This window comes from Arachis hypogaea, chromosome 16, assembly GCF_003086295.3.
Source record: "Arachis hypogaea cultivar Tifrunner chromosome 16, arahy.Tifrunner.gnm2.J5K5, whole genome shotgun sequence".
Classification (NCBI taxonomy): Eukaryota; Viridiplantae; Streptophyta; class Magnoliopsida; order Fabales; family Fabaceae; genus Arachis; species Arachis hypogaea.
Window position 1 is genome coordinate 81,716,586 of NC_092051.1, and position 19,943 is coordinate 81,736,528.

Consider the following 19,943-nt stretch of genomic DNA (forward strand, 5'->3'; position numbering starts at 1 on the left):
AGATGGAGGGATGTGTGTATGGATGTGAGTGGTGGATGTGAGTGGTGGGTGGGAATCCTGCGAGATTCACAGATCCTGAGATGATCCTGTGGGTCCACAGATCCTGAGATGATCCTGTGGGGTCCACAGATCTTGAGGTGTCAAGGCATTTACATCCCTGCACCAATTTAGGCATGCAAAATGCCCTTGCACACAACTCTGGGCATTTAGCGCCATGTTGGTGCCCATTTTGGGTGTTCAACACCCATTTGTTGCCATTTCTGGCGTTGAACGCCAGAACCATGCTTGTTCTGGGCGTTCAGCGCCAGGATGTTACCCATTTTGGGCGTTCAGCGCCAGAACCATGCTCTGTTCTGGCGTTTGAACGCCAGGCAGATGCTCCTCCAGGGTGTGATTTTTCTTCTGCTGTTTTTTATTCCATTTTCAATTTTTATATTTATTTTGTGACTCCACATGATCATGAACCTACAAAGACATATAACTAAGAAAAATAAAGTTAGATAAATAAAAATTGGGTTGCCTCCCAACAAGCGCTTCTTTAATGTCAATAGCTTGACAGTGGGCTCTCATGGAGCCTCACAGATGTGCAGAGCTTTGTTGAGACTCTCCAACACCAAACTTAGAGTTTGGATATGGGAGTTCAACACCAAACTTAGAGTTTGGTTGTGGCCTCCCAACACTAAACTTAGAGTTTGACTGTGGGGGCTCTGGTTGACTCTGCTTTGAGAGAAGCTTTTTCTGCTTCCTCTCCATGGTTGCAGAGGGAGATCCTTGAGTTTTAAACACAAGGGAGTCCTCATTCCATTGAAGGACTATTTTACCTCTGTCAACATCAATCACAGCTCTTGCCGTGGCCAGGAAAGGTCTTCCTAGGATGATGGATTCATCCTCTTCCTTTCCAGTATCCAGGACTATGAAATCAGCAGTGATGTAAAGGCCTTCAACCTTTACTAATACGTCCTCTACTTGGCCATATGCCTGTTTTCTCGAATTATCTGCCATCTCTAGTGAGATTTTAGCAGCTTGCACCCCATAGATTCCCAGTTTCTCTATTACAGAGAGGGGCATGAGGTTTATTCCTGAACCAAGGTCACACAGAGCCTTAAAGATCATGGTGCCTATGGTACAAGGTATTATGAACTTTCCAGGATCCTGTCTCTTCTGAGGCAATGTCAGTTGATCCAGATCAGTTAGTTCATTGATGAACAAGGGAGGTTCAACTTCCCAAGTATCAATGCCAAATAATTTGGCATTCAGCTTCATGATTGCACCAAAAAACTTGGCAGTTTGCTCTTCAGTAACATCCTTATTCTCTTCAGAAGAGGAATACTCATCAGAGCTCATGAAGGGCATAAGGAGGTTCAATGGAATCTCTATGGTCTCTAGATGAGCCTCAGAGTCCCTTGGTTCCTCAGAGGGAAGCTCCTTATTGATCACTGGACGTCCCAGGAGGTCTTCCTCCTTGGGATTCACGTCCTCCAATCCCCCTTGTAGGTTCGGCCATGGTGCTTATGTCAATGGCCTTGCACTCTCCTTTTGGGTTCTCTTCTATATTGCTTGGGAGAGTACTGGGAGGAATTTCAGTGATCCTTTTACTCAGCTGGCCCACTTGTGCTTCCAAATTTCTAATGGAAGATCTTGTTTCATTCATGAAACTTACAGTGGCCTTAGACAGATCAGAGACTAAGTTTGCCAGATTAGAAGTATTTTGTTCAGAGTTCTCTGTCTGTTGCTGAGTGGATGATGGAAAAGGTTTGCTGTTGCTAAACCTGTTTCTTCCACCATTATTAAAGCCTTGTTGAGGCTTTTGATCCTTCCATGAGAAATTTGGATGATTTCTCCATGATGAGTTATAGGAGTTTCCATAAGGTTCACCTAAGTAATTCACCTCTGCTATTGCAGGGTTCTCAGGATCATAAGCTTCTTCTTCATGAGAAGCCTCTTGAGTACTGTTGGATGCAGCTTGCATTCCATGCAGACTCTAAGAGATCATATTGACTTGCTGAGTCAATATTTTATTCTGAGCCAATATGGCATTCAGAGTATCAACTTCAAGAACTCCCTTCTTCATAGGCGTCCTATTACTCACAGGATTCCTTTCAGAAGTGTACATGAACTGGTTATTAGCAACCATGTCAATGAGTTCTTCAGCTTCTGCAGGCGTTTTCTTTAGGTGAATGGATCCACCTGCAGAAGTGTCCAGTGACATTTTTGATAGCTCAGATAAACCATCATAGAATATATCCAGGATGGTCCATTCTGAAAGCATGTCAGAAGGACACTTTTTGGTCAACTGTTTGTATCTTTCCCAAGCTTCATAGAGGGATTCACCTTCTTTCTGTCTGAAGGTTTGAACATCAGCTCTAAGCTTACTCAGCTTTTGAGGAGGAAAGTACTTGGCTAAGAAAGCCGTGACCAGCTTATCCCAAGAGTTCAGGCTGTCTTTGGGTTGAGAATTCAACCATAATCTAGCTCTGTCTCTTACAGCAAAAGGGAAAAGCATGAGCCTGTAGACTTCAGGATCTAATCCATTAGTCTTAACAGTGTCACATATCTGCAAGAATTCAGTTAAGAACTAAAAAGGATCTTCAGATGGAAGTCCATGAAACTTGCAGTTCTGCTGCATCAGAGAAACTAATTGAGGTTTCAGCTCAAAGTTGTTTGCTCCAATGGCAGGAATGGAGATGCTTTTTCCATGTAAATTGGAATTAGGTGCAGTAAAGTCACTAAGCATCTTCCTTACATTATTATTATTTTCGGCTGCCATCTCCTCTTCCTGTTCGAAAATTTCTGAAAGGTTATCTCTGGATTGTTGTATTTTAGCTTCTCTTAATTTTCTCATCAGAGTCCTTTCAGGTTCTGGATCTGCTTCCACAAGAATGTTCTTATCCTTGCTCCTGCTCATATGACAAAGAAGAAGGCACAGAAAAATAATAATAATAATAGAGATCCTTTATACCACAGAAAAAACACTAGAATTCATTCTTAAAAATTTTTGAATAAAATTTTTGAAAACATTTTTATATTATTTTCGAAAACAGATGAGAATATTTTAGAAATATTTTTTTTTTTTTTGAAAAATTTTGAAAAGAAAACAAAAAAGAAAATTACCTAATCTGAGCAACAAGATGAACCGTCAGTTGTCCGAACTCGAACAATCCCCGGCAACGGCGCCAAAAACTTGGTGCACGAAATTGTGATGTCCAGGCTCGAACAATCCCTGGCAACGTGAGCAACTTGGTACGGGTAATCGTGATTACACTTTAATTGTGTAAAATTCATGGCTCTTTCTTTCCCTGGCAATGGCGCCAAGAACATGGTGCCAATACCATGGTTCACAACTTCGATACAACTAACCAGCAAGTGCACCGGGTCGTCCAAGTAATACCTTACGTGAGTAAGGGTCGAATCCCACGGAGATTGTTGGTATGAAGCAAGCTATGGTCACCTTGCAAATCTCAGTTAGGCAGATATAAATTGATAATGGTGTTTTCGAATAATATATAATAGAATAGGGATAGAGGTACTTATGTAAATCATTGGTGAGAATTTCAGATAAGCGAATAGAGATGCTTTTCGTTCCTCTGAACCTCTGCTTTCCTGCTATCTTCATCCAATCTGTCTTACTCCTTTCCATGGCTGGCTTTATGTGATACATCACCATTGTCAATGGCTACTTTCGGTCATCTCTCGGGAAAATGATCCAATGCCCTGTCATGGCACGGCTAATCGTCTGGAGGCATCACCCTTGTCAATGGCTTCATCTTATCCTCTCAGTGAATAATATGCTCACGCACCCTGTCACGGCACGGCTATTCATCTGTCGGTTCTCGATCATGCTGGAATAGGATTTACTATCCTTTTGCGTCTGTCACTCACGCCCTGCAATCGCGAGTTTGGAGCTCGTCACAGTCATTCATTCATTGAATCCTACTCGGAATACCACAGACAAGGTTTAGACCTTCCGGATTCTCTTGAATGCCGCCATCATTCTAGCTTACGCCACGAAGATTCTGGTTAGGAGATCTAAGAGATATTCATTCTAGCTTATTTCATGTAGAACAGAGGTGTTTGTCAGGCACGTGTTCATAGGGGAGAATGGTGATGAGCGTCACACATAATCATTACCTTCATCACGTTCTTGGGTGCGAATGGATATCTTAGAAGCGAAATAAGATGAATTGAATAGAAAATAGTAGTACTTTGCATTAATCTTTGAGGAACAGCAGAGCTCCACACCTTAATCTATGGAGTGTAGAAACTCTACCGTTAAAAATACATAAGTGAAGGTCCAGGCATGGCCGAGATGGCCAGCCCCCTAAAACGTGATCAATAGTCTCCAAAGATGAACAATGGATTAAAACTGAGACCAAAGATACCTAATACAATAGTAAAAGGTCCTATTTATAATAAACTAGCTACTAGGGTTTACATGAGTAAGTAATTGATGCATAAATCCACTTCCTGGGCCCACTTGGTGTGTGTTTGGGCTGAGCTTGAGTGTTGCACGTGTAGAGGTCCTTCTTGGAGTTGAACGCCAGCTTTTGTGCCAGTTTGGGCGTTCAACTCTGGTTTTGGCTCCTTTTCTGGCGCTGGACGCCAGATTTGGGTAGAAAGCTGGCGTTGAACGCCTGTTTACGTCATCTATTCTTGGCCAAAGTATAGACTATTATATATTTCTGGAAAGCCCTGGATGTCTACTTTCTAACGCAATTGGGAGTGCGCCATTTCAAATTCGGTAGCGCCAGAAAATCCACTTTGAGTGCAGGAAGGTCAGAATCCAACAGCATCAGCAGTCCTTCTTCAACCTCTGAATCTGATTTTTGCTCAAGTCCCTCAATTTCAGTCAGAAAATACCTGAAATCATAGAAAAACACACAAACTCATAGTAAAGTCCAGAAATGTGAATTTAACATAAAAACTAATGAAAACATCCCTAAAAGTAACTAGATCCTACTAAAAACATACTAAAAACAATGTCAAAAAGCGTAAAAATTATCCGCTCATCAATGAGCTTCTTCCTGGGCCCTTTGCCTTCCTATATGTGACCTTCTTAGTTGCTGAGCCAGTGTGGTATAGACCATTCGCTCGAGTGTGACTGGCCTCCCTGGGTTCACCCAGTCTGGGCTGCTGTCCTCAAATATTACCTTGGCGTTGTTGCACAAGCGGAGAATGGTGCTGGGGTACCAAAGTCTGGCACCTGAGTCAGCTTTCTCAGCTGACTCTTGAATCCCTTCGGCAATGAGCTCATGCTCTTTGATTTCCCCACCTTGCACTAAGCATTGTACCATAGTGGCTCGATTGATGTTAACCTCTGAATTATTAGCAGCTGGTAGGATGGACCTCCTTACAAGCTCAAACCACCCTTTGGCCTCAGGGTGAAGGTCTCCCCTTTTTATGAATTTTGGTCTCCCATCTGAATACCTCTCCCAGTCAGCGGCTATGACACAGATATCTGATGCTATTTTTGAGAGCTCATCCTTATCGGGGCTTCTACTTATCCTTGCCTGATAACTCTCCTCATCAAAATGAGGTGATTTCAAGTGAAGAGCTCTTGTTATGGCACTTGGGCTGAAGTCCACCTCCCTTCCTCTCATATAGCTTTTGAAGGTTGGGGCTTTGGTCTTATCCTCTCTAACTGCATTTGCATAGAATTCTTTGATGAGGTTTTTATTGATCTTCCCCTCTGGACTGGTGAGCAATTGCCACCCCCTCTGTTCGATTTTTCTCCAAATCTGTGGTGATTCATTGGCATTGATTTGGAAGATTAATTCTGGCAATATCCTTCTGGCACTTATCTGCTCAAATTCATACTCATGAAAGGCAGTCTTGAATCTCTTGTCATCAAAAGGAGCACTCTCCATAGGCCCTTTCCTCTTTTGCCTCTTTGAGCTTGATGATGCCATGACTTGAATTGTTGTTTGAGGGGATTTGGGGCTTCCGATAGATGAAGAGTGGGTTGGTTAAAGCAATTTGTGATGAAGAGTTTAGTGTGCCAATAGAAGTGTGGAGAGTGGGGATTTGGATGTGAGGAGTGAGCATGCACTAAGGTTCACTTATATAAGAAAATCATGAGTGAGTGAAGGGTGTGGATTGCATGAATGTTTACTAGATGGACGGATGGGGTTGTATATGAAGGAAAGACAAGGATCATCACTTTAATGATAGTGATTGGTTCGGTCTTCAAGGGTTTTCTTTCTCCAATGTTGCATGGCAGCGTTTTCCCATGCGTTTCCTCTTGAGACATGTGTGTAGTGCTCTTCATTAAGTGGCAAAATCTCCACCATTTAATTGTCCAATCAATCCCTTTTTATGCTTCTTTTCCTTTTCTATAAAGATTTGAAACAAGGAAATTAATATCATAAAAAAAATCTACGGCTAGAAAAAATGAAAGAAAGGATTTGATTATTTGTTTATGAATTCCAACTAACTAACTAACTATTGGTGGGTCCTTATATGCATTTTGGTGGCACCATGGGGTGACACCAAACTTAGTTTGAAGTAATGTGATGAAAAGTTTTGTTCAAAGCTTCCAAGACTAGCATGCATCTTGGTTTGCTTTGAACACCAAACTTGTTCCCCACTATATTTTGCATAAGAAGATTTTCACCAATTATTTGTTAAGTTTAGATTGAAGCTCATAAAGATTGACTTATTCATTATCATCTGAAAGCATATAAAACATGGGTTGCCTCCCATGAAGCGCTTCTTTAGCGTCACTAGCTTGACGGTTTTCCTTCATCATGATGGTTGGTGGTGCTTAAAGTCCTCCCCTCTTGCGGTGGACTTGTATTCATTGGTTAGATCAATAATCTCCACATGTTCCAGGGAAAGAACTCTGTTGATAGTGAAAACCTTGGGTAATTGAGATGGCACAGTAGGGAGATTAGGGGGAATATCAGGGAAGTAGGCTGAGACAACTCTATCCCCTGGAGAGAAGTCTTCCGTAGGGATCTTCTTGTTCTTCCACCCTCTTGGTACCTTCTTCTTTGTTTCTTTTGAGGTTGCCTTCCCCTTGGTGACCTCTTTTTCTAAAGGAGCTGTGGTGCTGTCTTCACCTGCCTCTAGAGGTTTAGGTTCCTCCAACTTTTCCTTGAGCTGTGGCAATTACTGTTTTCCTTGTTTGTCAGCTAAGGGGATCTCAGAATGAACTGGCTGTGCTTCAGTGCTTGTTTCCTCCTTCAGTGTCTCATTATCATTTGTGCTTAGTTCCTTGTCCTCTTGATCTGTTTCTTGTGAGAGTTTGAAAACATTGAAGTTGAGTCGTTCATCATGGATTCTCAATATTAGCTCCCCTTTCTCTACATCAATAAGTGCTCTGGCCGTAGCTAGGAATGGTCTTCCCAATATGATTGGATAAGTGTGACTCTATTCCATGTCCAGAATGACAAAGTCTGTTGGGAGAAAGTACTTCCCAACTTTTAGCAACACATTTTCCACCACTCCTATTGCTTGCTTTTGAGTTTTATCAGCCAGTCTGATAATGACATCTGTGGGCATTATCTCATTGATCTGCAGCCTCTTCACCAGGGATAAGGGCAGTAAGTTGATGCTGGCCCCTAAATCACATAGTGCTCTGTCGAACATGTTTTCACCTATGGCACAAGGTATATGAAAACTTCCTGGGTCTCTTCTTTTTGTAGGCAACTCAGGTTGAATAAGGGCACTACATTCCTTGTTCATCACTATAGTCTGCCCTCCCTTGAGTGAGCTTTTCCTGGGAAGAAGTTCCTTCATATACTTGATGAATGCAGGCATTTGTTGAATTACCTTGATGAATGGTATGTTCACATGCAGAGATGCAAATAAGTCTAGGAACCTTGAGTATATTCTTTTTCCCACAGCACCATTGAGCAGTTGAGGGAATGGTGCATAGAGCTTCAGCAGCTCTTGTTGTGAGATTTCTGGTTCTTTGTGATCTCTATCCTCCTCCTTTGTTGAGTTGTCTTCAGGTTGTTTGCACACTTTGCTTTGCTTGTCTTCAATCTCTTGATCACTTGTAGTGACCATTTTGCAATCTTCCCATCTTACTTTCTTTGCTTCTCCCTTGGGGTTTTTCTCCGTGTCACTTGGGAAGCTATCAGTAGGTTTGGGAATCTTCTCAGCTAAATATCCCACCTGAAATTCCAGCTTCCTGATGGTCTCTCCCTGGTTCTTAATATGGGCTCGCACCTCCTCATTGAACACCTTATTTTCTTGAATCTCTTGGCATATTCTTTCAAGTAAGGCTTCAATCTTAGAGAGCTTGTCATCAATTGATGAGTGATTCGGAGCAGACGTGCTATTTTGGTTTTGATAAGTATGTGGAGAAGTGTTGTTGTGGGGGTGTTGAGATGTCCTCTGGGTGAATTGCTTTTGATCTTGCTCACTTTCCCACCCAAAGTTCGGGTGATTTCTCCATCCAGGGTTGTAAGTCTTGGAGTATGGATCATAGTTTTTCCTTGGTGAATTCCCAATGTAGTTAGCTTGCTCCTGACTCCCCTCTGCTTCTTCATTCACTCCTTCTTGGATTCTTGATGAAGATGAGATTGCTGCTACTTGGTTCCTCTCCATCTTCTTGGTGAGGTCAGCCAGCTGCTGGGTAATGAGCTTGTTTTGGGCCAACAGAGCATCTACATTGTTTAGCTCTATCACTCCTCTTGTGTTCCCTCTTTCGGAAGCATAGAAGTAGTCATTTTCTGCTACTGTTTCAATAACATCTATGGCTTCCTCAATGGTCTTCTTCTTGTTCAAGGATCCTCCAGATGAATGGTCTACTGCCTTCTTTGACTTATAAGAGAGCCCTTCATAGAAAATGTGCAGCTGGACCCATTCGTTGAACATGTCAGGTGGACACCTCCTTGTTAAGTCTTTGAACCTCTCCCATGCTTCATACAGAGTCTCACCATCTTGTTGCCTGAAGGTTTGAACCTCAGCTCTCAGCCTATTGATTCGTTGAAGAGGGTAGAATCTTGCTAAGAACTTGTTCACCACATCCTCCCAAGTTGTCAAGCTCTCCCTTGGGAAGGATTCCAGCCACTTGGCTGCCTTGTCTCTGAGTGATAAGGGAAATAAGAGCAGTCTATAGGCGTCAGGATGAACACCATTAGATTTCACTGTGTCACATATTCTCAGCAAGGTGGTCAAATGTTGATTGGGATCTTCTTGAACACCTCCTCCAAACGAACAGTTGTTCTGAACAAGGGTGATGAGCTGTGGTTTAAGTTCAAAGTTGTTGGCATGGATTGTTGGCTTTTGGATGCTACTTCCACAATTGCCTGGGTTTGGATTAATGTAAGAGCCCAAAACTCTTCTATCCTCCCCAGCATGATTTGCTCCACCTCCTCTGCCATGGTTGTGAGTCTCTTCTTCATGATGATTTTCCATGTTTTCTTCCATGTTTGGTTCAAAGTATTCCTCAAACTGTTCCTCCTCTTCTTCAGCACCAACTACTCGTTTTTCTTTTGCCTCCCTCCTTAGTCTAAGGAAGGTTCTCTCTGGTTCAGAATCAAAGGAAGTTGAAGCCCCGCTTCTTCTCCCTGTCATACAACCAACAAGTACAAGCAGAGAAAATAGGTGCAGACAGTATTTGTGTCAAAATTGCTGTTAGTTGTGGGTGATGCAATATATCAAACAGTTAGTGGGTTAGCAAACAGAATTAAAAATAACAAAAAAAAAACAAAAGAGTAGAGGGAGAAGGGAAGAAGTATAATTAAAACAAAAAGTAAATCACTCAAACAGAAAATGAAATTCACAAAATAAAATGCTCAATCTAGTGATCTTCCAATCTCATCATTGTTGATGCACAATCAATCCCCGGCAACGGCGCCATAAACTTGATGCACGGAAAACTTGTCTCTCAACAAATCTCCCTTCGGCAAGTGTACCAAAGTTTTCGTCAAGTAAAAACTCACAATAGAGTGAGGTCGAATCCCACAGGGATTGATTGATCAAGCAACTTTAATTAGAAGAATGTTCTAGTTGAACAAATCCAGGATTTGGGTTGAGAGTTGCAGAAAATAAAATGGCGGGAATGTAAATAACAGAAAAGTAAATGCTAGAATTAAAGGACTGGAAGTAAATGACTGAAAATAAATTGCAGAATTGTAAATGGGAATGGGGGATTTGCGCATAAAAGTAAATGGCAGCAATTAAAGAGAATGGGTAAGATCAGAGATGGGGAGTTCATTGGGCTTAGGAGATGTTGCAATTCTCCGGATCAAGTTCATTTTCATCTCTTCCTCAATCAATGCACTCATTGATCTCCTTGGCAATCTTAAGTGATTGAATTACAATTTCTTGCAATTCAATCTCTCAAATCTTGATCAATAGCCAATTCCTTGGTCAATTGCTCATGAGAAGAGATGAAGTATGGTCACTGATTATACCACATGCATTTTCCAAATCAAGTATTGAGAGGGTTATAGTCATATACCCATCCAAACCCAATTTGGTCCAGCATGAGAAAGCATTTCTAGCTTGATCTCTTCATTCCTCTTTCAAGGTTCAAAGGAGATCCAAGTTTGAATAGCTTCTCTTCCAAGATAACTACTCAATTGGATGAAGATCGAAAGCTTTCAAGTAAAATCAAGAGGAAAGATAGAAGAAGAATAATAAAAATTAGTATTGATCCATCAAATTACAACAGAGCTCCCTAACCCAATGAAAGGGGTTTAGTTGTTCATAGCTCTTGAAAATGAAAACAAAGATGGAGAATACATCATAAAACTAGAATTTGCAAAGAAAGTAAAATACAGAGAGTAGTTCTCTTTTTCCCAGCCTCCAGAGCTTCTTTACAATTCAAAGCTACTCCTATATATACTACTCTTCTCAGCTTCTAGTTTACTCTTCAAGTCTTGGGCCTTTGGATCTTGAGTTTGAAACAGTTCTTTTCTTCATTTGGGCTTGGCTTTACTTGCAGAGAGAAAGTGCTAAGTGGGCAGAGACTTCAGCTCAGGACGTTAGGGGTGTTAATATTTAGTGAGAATATAAGTTCGAGAACGTTAGTGACACTTAACATTGTCACTAACGTTCCAATGCACCCCTTTGCCTTACGTTAAAACCCACGTTAACTAGGTTAACGTGGCTTTTAACGTTGCCTTATTAATCCTTCGAGAATGTTAGTGACACTCAACATTGTCACTAACATTCCAGTGTGCCCCTTCTTGTTTCACGTTAAAGCCCACGTTAACTAGGTTAACGTGGCTTCTAACGTGGTCCTTGCCAACCTTCGAGAACATTAGTGACATTCAACATTGTCACTAACGTTCCAATGTGCCCTTGGGTCTCACATTAGATTCCACGTTAACTAGGTTAACGTGGCCTCTAACGTGGCCATCTTTAGCCATCCCAACGTTAGTGACAATGTTGAGTGTCACTAACGTTGGCTCATCCTTCATTCCTCATCGTTAGCTTCCACGTTAACTAAGTTAACATGGAGGTTAACGTGACTCTTGGGGGTTGTGTGGTTGCTTCAATGTTAGTGACAATGTTGAGTGTCACTAACGTTGTCGACAACTCTTCATCCTTTACGTTAGTTCCCACGTTAACCAAGTTAACGTGGGAGTTAACGTGGTACTTTGCACCATAGGCCAACGTTAGTGAAAATGTTCAGTGTCACTAACGTTGGCTTCTCTTCCCCCCTTAACGTTAGAGGCCACGTTAACTAGGTTAACGTGGCTTCTATCGTGGCCACTTATGAGTAATTGCCAACGTTAGTGACAATGTTAAGTGTCACTAACGTTGGCTCAACTTCTCTTCTCCACGTTAGAGTTCACGTTAACTTAGTTAACGTGACTCTCTAACGTGGGCATTGATGGCTTTTTGAGAATGTTATTGGCAATCACTTTTCTCATTAATCTTGCAAGTTACCTCCCCTTTTCTTGCTTCCTTTTTGGTCCTGAAATCAAGCAATAAAGTGCATCAAAGCTCTAGTCTAAGTCATGAGTAATGCAACATAATATTTGTCACTAAACTTATGCAAAATCCTCATGAAATTATGTAAAATGCACAATGTATGCTTGAATCAAGGCATAAGTGAATATTTACCCAAAACTAGCTTATTTCCTAAAGAAATGTATGAAACTATCGTAAAAGCAGTAAAGAAAAGGTCAGTGAAACTGGCCAAGATGCCCTGGCATCAGAGATGTTGGACGAGGTCAAACAGGCCTTTCTTAACGTGTTGGAGGAGAACTGGGGACAACCTCCTTATCTTGACACCAAAAGGTTTTTAGCAGTGGTTGACTTATTTTGTTTTTGTTTTGTTTCATTTTGTTGAGCTTGTTCTTTTTCTCTCAATTTGTAACGGGGTTTTTGCTATTTTTTCCAGAGATGGTTAAAAACAATGATTCCATGAATGCTTTTAAAAAGGCGAGGAAGGCGACTGCGGCCCTAAACATCTCGGCCAAGGTGGCTGGGGAAGGATCCTCTCATGTTTTACTGAAGCCATCTGTACTGAGCTCTCTTGGACCGAGGAAGACGATTCCTACCCCTCGAGTTCATTTGTTCGATCCTCCACAAACTTCTGCTGCGACCTCTTCTCCAACCGACGCTCCTCCTCCGAAAAAATAAAAAAACAGCTGAGCCTTTTAACCTTGATGCCCCTGACTTCGATGTTGTCGAGTTTGTGGACCAGCAAATTGGTCCTTATGGTACTATCCCTACTGACGATGTTTCTCTTCTTCGCCATCTGGATTTTATTACTTGGAGTAGCATCAAGATGGCACACATGGGGGCAGCTTTATATCGGACTGCCCAAGATCTTCCTATTCATGCTACAAAGGCCTTTATGGAGGAGGGTAAGCTGGAGTTCAACCGGATGAAGGGTTTAAAGGAAGAGCTCAAGGTGAAGGTGACCAAGTTGGAGAAAGAGCTGGAGGGTGAAAAAACTAAAGCTATCGCCTTGGCGGCTTCTGCAAAGTTGGCTGAAGATACGGCGTTGAAGCATAAGGAGAGCTATGTCACCACATATAGGGAGATGATGGATCTCAGGGAAAGTTTGGAGTCTGTCCGAGCTGATTATGCCGAACTTCAAGGTCAGTTTGTAGGCAGTGTTACTGCTGCTTATGAGAATTTGAAGGAGCAAGTTCGAGTTCTTGCGCCCGAGCTTGACCTTACGCTCTTCAGCTTGGACAACATTGTGAAGGACGGTAAAAATGTCCCTGATGATCCAGATGATGATGACGATGTCGAGCCTCCTCCTGTGCCTACTGCCAATGTCTCTGTTGCGCCCACTTCTTCAACTCATGCAGATGGTCCTCCCGCGTCGAATCCTGACTGTCAGATCCTGAACAGAGATTATGGGACAGTAGATGCAGTGCCTCTTCAGACTCGTCCTCCTTCACCTTGGGATGCAGCTGCTGGGAAGTATGTGGATTCTCTTTGATTGTTTCTGATGTATTTGTGTATTGCCCGGTCTGTGGGCCTTGAACTCTTTTTATTTTGTAGTTTATGCTCTTAACTTCTGGATACTTTTAGTTGCTTTTTTAGCAACTTTATTTTGAAAAAACAAAGGTAGTTTTTCAAGTCCTTTCGGGTCGACTTTAGGTGGCCTTTTATAACAACCTTGTTTTCTCTTTGAGATATGCTTTTCTATGTTTTTTTGAAAACTTAGGGAATCTTGAGAGTGTTGGAGTCTTGTTGTCCAATCTCTTTTGATTGCTGGTGCACGAATTGTGAATCACACTTTTCACAACTTGTACCACTAACCAGCAAGTGCACTGGGTCGTCCAAGTAATACCTTACGTGAGTAAGGGTCGATCCCACAGAGATTGTCGGCTTGAAGCAAGCTATGGTTATTTTGTAACTCTTAGTCAGGATATCAATAATAATTCTCAGTTTTAATAGGAATGAGTAAAAGAACATGGATTAAATAATACTTGTTATGCAGTAATGGAGAACAGGTTGAGGTATTGGAGATGCTCTGTCTTTTGAATCTCTACTTTCTTACTGTCTTCTTCTTCACGCACGCAAGGCTCCTTCCATGGCAAGTTGTATATTGGTAGATCACCGTTGTCAATGGCTACCATCCATCCTCTCAGTAAAAATGGCCCAAATGTGCTGTCACCGCACGGCTAATCATCTGTCGGTTCTCATTCATGTTTTAATAGAATCCGTTGATTCTTTTACGTTTGTCACTACGCCCAACACTCGCGAGTTTGAAGCTCATCACAGTCATCCCTTCCCAGATCCTACTCGGAATACCACAGACAAGGTTTAGACTTTCCGGATCTCAGGAATGGCCGCCGATAATTCTAGCCTATACCACGAAGACTCTGATCATGAACCAGGAGGCTAAGAGATACACATTCAATCTAAGGTAGAACGGAAGTGGTTGTCAGGCACATGTTCATAGGTTAAGAATGGTGATGTGTGTCATGGATCATCACATTCATCATGGTTAAGTACGAGTGAATATCTTGTAACAGGAACAAGCGTGTTTGAATGGAAAACAGAAGTAATTGCATTAATTCATCGAGACACAACAGAGCTCCTCACCCCCAACCAAGGGGTTTAGAGACTCATGCCATCAAAAATATAATATGAAACATGTAAAAATGTCATGAGGTACAAAATAAATCTCTAAAAGTAGTTTTTATACTAAAGTAATAACCTAGGTTTACAGAAAATGGGTAAACTAAGATAGATAGTGCAGAAATCCACTTCTGGGGCCCACTTGGTGTGTGCTTGGACTGAGCATTGAAGCTTCCATGTGTAGAGACTTTTCTTGGAGTTAAACACCAAGTTGCTACCTGTTTCTGTCGTTTAACTCCAGTTTTTATGCCAATTCTGGCATTTAACGCTAGAATAGGGTAAAGACCTTGCGTTAAACGCCAATTTGCGTCGTCAAAACTTGAGCAAAGTATGGACTATTATATATTTCTAGAAAGCCCTGGATGTATACTTTCCAACACAATTAAGAGCGTGCCAATTGGGTTTCTGTAACTCCAGAAAATCCATTTCGAGTATGGGGAGGTCAGAATCCAACAGCATCTGCAGTCCTTTTCCAGCCTCTGAATCAAATTTTTGCTCAGGTCCCTCAATTTCAGCCAAAAAATACCTGAAATCATAGAAAAACACATAAACTCATAGTAAAGCCCAGAAATGTGAATTTTGCATAAAAACTAATAAAAACATAGTAAAAACTAACTAAATCATACTAAAAACTACCTAAAAACAATGCCAAAAAGTGTATAAATTATCTGCTCATCACAACACCAAACTTAAATTGTTGCTTGTCCCCAAGCAACTGAAAATCAAATAGGATAAAAAGAAGAGAACATGCAATAAATTCTAAAATATCAATGAAACTTAGCTCCAATTAGATGAGCGGGACTAGTAGCTTTTTGCCTCTAAACAGTTTTGGTATCTCACTTTATCCTTTGAAGTTCAGAAAGGTTGGCATCTATAGGAACTCAAAATCCAGATAGTGTTATTGATTTTCCTAGTTCAGTATGTTGATTCTTGAACACAGCTACTTTATGAGTCTTGGCCGTGGCCCTAAGCACTTCGTTTTCCAGTATTACCACCGGATACATAAATGCCACAGACACATAACTGGGTGAACCTTTTCAGATTGTGACTTAGCTTTGCTAAAGTCCCCAATTAGAGGTGTCCAGGGTTCTTAAGTACACTCTTTTTGCTTCGGATCACGACTTTAACCGCTCACTCTCAAGCTTTTCACTTGACACCTTCACGCCACAAGCTCATGGTCAGGGACAGCTTGGTTTAGCCGCTTAGGCCGGAATTTTATTCCTTTGGGCCCTTCTATCCATTAATGCTCAAAGCCTTGGATTCTTTTTATTATCCTTGCCTTTTGGTTTAAAGGGTTACTGGCTTTTTGCTCTTGCCTTTTGGTTTAAAGAGCTATTGGCTTTTTCTGCTTGCTTTTCCTTTTTCTTTCTTTTATTTTTTTTATTTTTTATTATTTTTTTTGCAAGCTTTGTTCTTCATTGCTTTTTCTTGCTTCAAGAATCAATTTTATGATTTTTCAGATTATCAATAACATTTCTCCTTTTTCGTTATTCTTTCAAGAGCCAACAATTTTAACATTCATAAACAACAAATTCAAAAGACATGTGCACTGTTCAAGCATTCATTCAGAAAGCAGAAAGTATTGTCACCACATCAAAATAATTAAACTAATCTCAAGGATGAATTCAAAATTCATGTACTTCTTGTTCTTTTGTAATTAAAGTATTTTTTATTTAAGAAAGGTGATGGATTCATAGGACATTCATAGCTTTAAGACATAGACACTTGAACACTAATGATCATGTAATAAAGACACAAACATGAATAAACATAGAGCATAGTAAATGAAAAATAGAAAAATAAAGAACAAGGAAATTAAAGAATGGGTCCACCTTAGTGATGGCGGCTAGTTTTTCCTCTTGAAGATCTTATGGAGTGCTTTAGCTCCTCAATGTCTCTTCCTTGCCTTTGTTGTTCCTCTCTCATAGCTCTTTGATCTTCTCTAATTTCATGGAGGAGGATAGAATGCTCTTGGTGCTCCACCCTTAGTTGTCCCATGTTGAAACTCAATTCTCCTAGGGAGGTGTTAATTTTCTCCCAATAGTTTTGTGGAGGAAAGTGCAACCCTTGAGGCATCTCAGGGATTTCATGATGAAGAATTTTCTCATGCTCTTGTTGAGGTCCATGAGTGGGCTCTCTTCTTTGCTCCATCCTTTTCTTAGTGATGGGCTTGTGAGATGAATCTCTCCATCTCCCATGACTCGGATGTGGAAGCAATTGTCTTTCCTTTCCTCTTTCTAGAGGTTTCTCCGGCCTTTGGTGCCATTAATGGTTATGAAAAAACAAAAAACAATGCTTTTACCACACCAAAGTTAAAAGGTTTGCTCGTCCTCGAGCAAAAGAAGAAAGAAAGTAGTAGAAGAAGAAGAAAATAGAGGAGATTGAGGGCGATATGTGGTTCGGCCAAGGGGTAGAAGTAGTGGTTGTAATGCGTGAAAATGAAGGAGTGGTGAGGGGTTTATATAGGGGTATTTGGGAAAGAGTGTTATGAAAATATGGGAGAGAGAGAGAGAGAGAGAGAGAGAGAGAGAGAGAGAGAGGTGGGGTAGGTGGGGATCCTGTGGGGTCCACAGATCCTGAGGGGTCAAGGACTTATCATCCTTGCTCCATTTAGGCGTGCAAAACGCCCATAGAGTGCAATCCTGGCGTTAAACACCAGGTTGCTGCTTGTTTCTGGCGTTAAATGCCAGACTGTAGCTTGTTTCTGGCATTTAACGCCAGCTTGATGCTTCTATCTGGCGTTAAACGCCAGTCTGATGCTTTTTACTGGCATTTAAACGCCAGTAAGCTCTTCCTCCAGGGTGAGCTATTTTTAATGCTATTTTTGATTTTGCTTTGATTTTTGTGACTCCACATGATCATCATCTTAAAGAAAACATAAAATAAAAATGGAAAATAGAAAATTAACATAGATAAGTAAAAATTGGGTTGCTTCCCAATAAGCACTTCTTTATTGTCTTTAGTTGGACCTTACTGAGCTTTTAATCTAGTCTTAGCATTGAGCATTCTTGCTCAACATTGCCTTCAAGATAATGCTTGACTCTCTGTCCATTAACAATGAACTTCTTATTAGAATCAATGTCTTGAAGTTCCATATAGCCATATGGTGACACACTTGTAATCACATATGGTCCCCTCCACCGGGATTTCAGTTTCCTGGGGAATAATCTGAGCCTAGAGTTCAACAGCAGAACCTTTTATCTTGGTTCAAAGACTCTGGATGACAGTTTCTTATCATGCCACCTTTTTGCTTTCTCCTTGTAAATTTTTGTATTTTCGAAAGCATTGAGTCTGAATTCCTCTAGCTCATTTAACTGGAGTAATCTCTTCTCTCCAGCTAACTTAGCATCCATGTTTAGGAATCTGGTTGCCCAGTAGGCCTTATGCTCCAGTTCCACGGGCAGATGACATGCCTTACCATACACAAGTTGGTATGGAGAGGTTCCTATAGGAGTCTTGAATGCTGTTCTGTATGCCCACAGAGCCTCATCCAAGCTTCTTGCCCAATCCCTTCTACGGATACTTACAGTCTGTTCCAGGATTCTTTTTAATTCTCTATTAGAGACTTCAGCCTACCCATTTATCTGTGGATGATATGGAGTTGCTACTTTGTGGCTAATTCCATATTGAACCATAGTAGAGTAAAGGTGTTTATTGCAGAAGTGAGTGCCCCATTACTGATTAGTGCTCTAGGGACACCAAACCTGCTGAAGATATGTTTTTGGAGGAACTTCAGCACTGTCTTAGTATCATTAGTGGGTGTTGCAACGGCCTCTACTCATTTGGATACATAGTCGACTGCCACCAGAATATAAGTATTTGAGTATGATGGTGGGAAAGGCCCCATGAAGTCAATACCCCATACGTCAAACAACTCAATCTCTAAGATCCCTTGCTGAGGCATGGCGTAACCATGAGGCAAATTACCAACTCTCTGGCAGCTGTCACAGTTACGCACAAACTCTCGGGAGTCTTTATAGAGAGTAGTGAAGAACCGGATTTCCTATCGGTAAAGAAATTCACAAATCTATTATCGCGTTGCAAGTATAGCTTCTAAACCAACAGAAAATCCTTTCTTACAAAAGTTTTGGTTGTCACAAGTAACAAACCCAATAAAATTTATAAACCGAAGTATTTAAACCTCAGGTCGTCTTCTCAAGGAATTGCAGGGAGGTGTTCTTATTATTGGTTATGAGTCTTGTAAATTGGGGGTTTTTAAAATGAGAAACAGGTAATTTAAATGACAAGAAAAATAAAATAATAATAATAAAACTCTTGGCAAGGTATGAAAATCTGGAAGTCTTATCCTAGTTATCCTTATCGATGGTGATGAGAATTGAGTTCTTATCCCACTTAGTTAACCTTTACTAAAGCAAAGGAAGGTCAAGTAGACTAATTAGTTTGATCCTCAGGTCCTAGCCAATTCCTAAGAAAGGGCTAGAGTTATTGGAATTCAATTCAATTAGCAAATATAACAATTATCAATCATGATGAGTTTGATAACTCAAGAGTCTCCAATTAATCAATTAAAACCAATAACATAAAAAGCTAAATAAAAATCATAGATCTGAAATATGTCAAATTGCATTAATAAAAGGAATCAATTTAAACATAAAGAGTTCATAAACTAAATTGAGAAAATAAATAAAAGGAATATTAAACCTGTAATTGAAGAAGATGAAATCCTACTCCTAATAGAAATCCTAATTCTAAGAGAGATGAGAGAACCTCTCTCTCTAAAAACTACATCTAAAATTATGAAAAGTGAATAACAGAAGACATCCCTTTGAACGGATGTATTCCCCCACTTTATAACCTCTAATCTATGTTTTCTGGACTTGGATCTGGGCCAAAAAAGGGTTTCAGAAATCGCTGGGGGCGTTTTTTGTAATTTTTGCATGTGGCATCTGTCACGCGTCCGCGTGGGTCACGCGGTCGCGTCATCTGGGAGTTTTCCTTGTCACGCGTTCGCTTCGGTCACGCATACGCATCAATTGCATTTTGCTCAAGGCACACGTCCGCGTCAGTCACGCGTTTGCGTCGTTGCCTTTTCGCGCTAGGCACGCAGCCGCGTCGTCCATGCGTTCGCGTCACTGCCTTTTTCTTCAAAACTCATTTTTTGTGCTTTCCTTCCAATTTTGTATGTTTTCTTTCTGTCCTCTAAGCCATTCCTGCCTTGGGAGATCTGAAAATACTTAACATACAAATCACGGCATCGAATGGTAATAAAGGGTAGTTAAAATTAATATTTTTAAAGCATGGGAAACATGTTTTTCTCATATATCACATAATAAGGAAGGGAAGGTAAAATCATGCAATTTACATGAATATGTCGGTGAGGAATTGAATAAATCACTTGAATTGGACAAAAAATACATCATAAAATATAGGTTTATAAACCTCCTCACACTTAAACAATAGCATGTCCTCAT

At 40.8% G+C, this 19,943-nt stretch overlaps 2 non-coding genes across 2 annotated transcripts; both read left to right on the top strand.

The window, feature by feature from the left end:
* The first annotated feature begins 2,263 nt into the window (after positions 1 to 2,263).
* LOC112760965 (small nucleolar RNA R71) lies at positions 2,264 to 2,371 on the top strand. The gene has a single exon (XR_003181377.1). It is a non-coding gene; the product is annotated as a small nucleolar RNA R71 (small nucleolar RNA).
* Positions 2,372 to 8,821: 6,450 nt separating this feature from the next.
* LOC112760226 (small nucleolar RNA R71) lies at positions 8,822 to 8,925 on the top strand. The gene has a single exon (XR_003180676.1). It is a non-coding gene; the product is annotated as a small nucleolar RNA R71 (small nucleolar RNA).
* Positions 8,926 to 19,943: the final 11,018 nt, after the last annotated feature.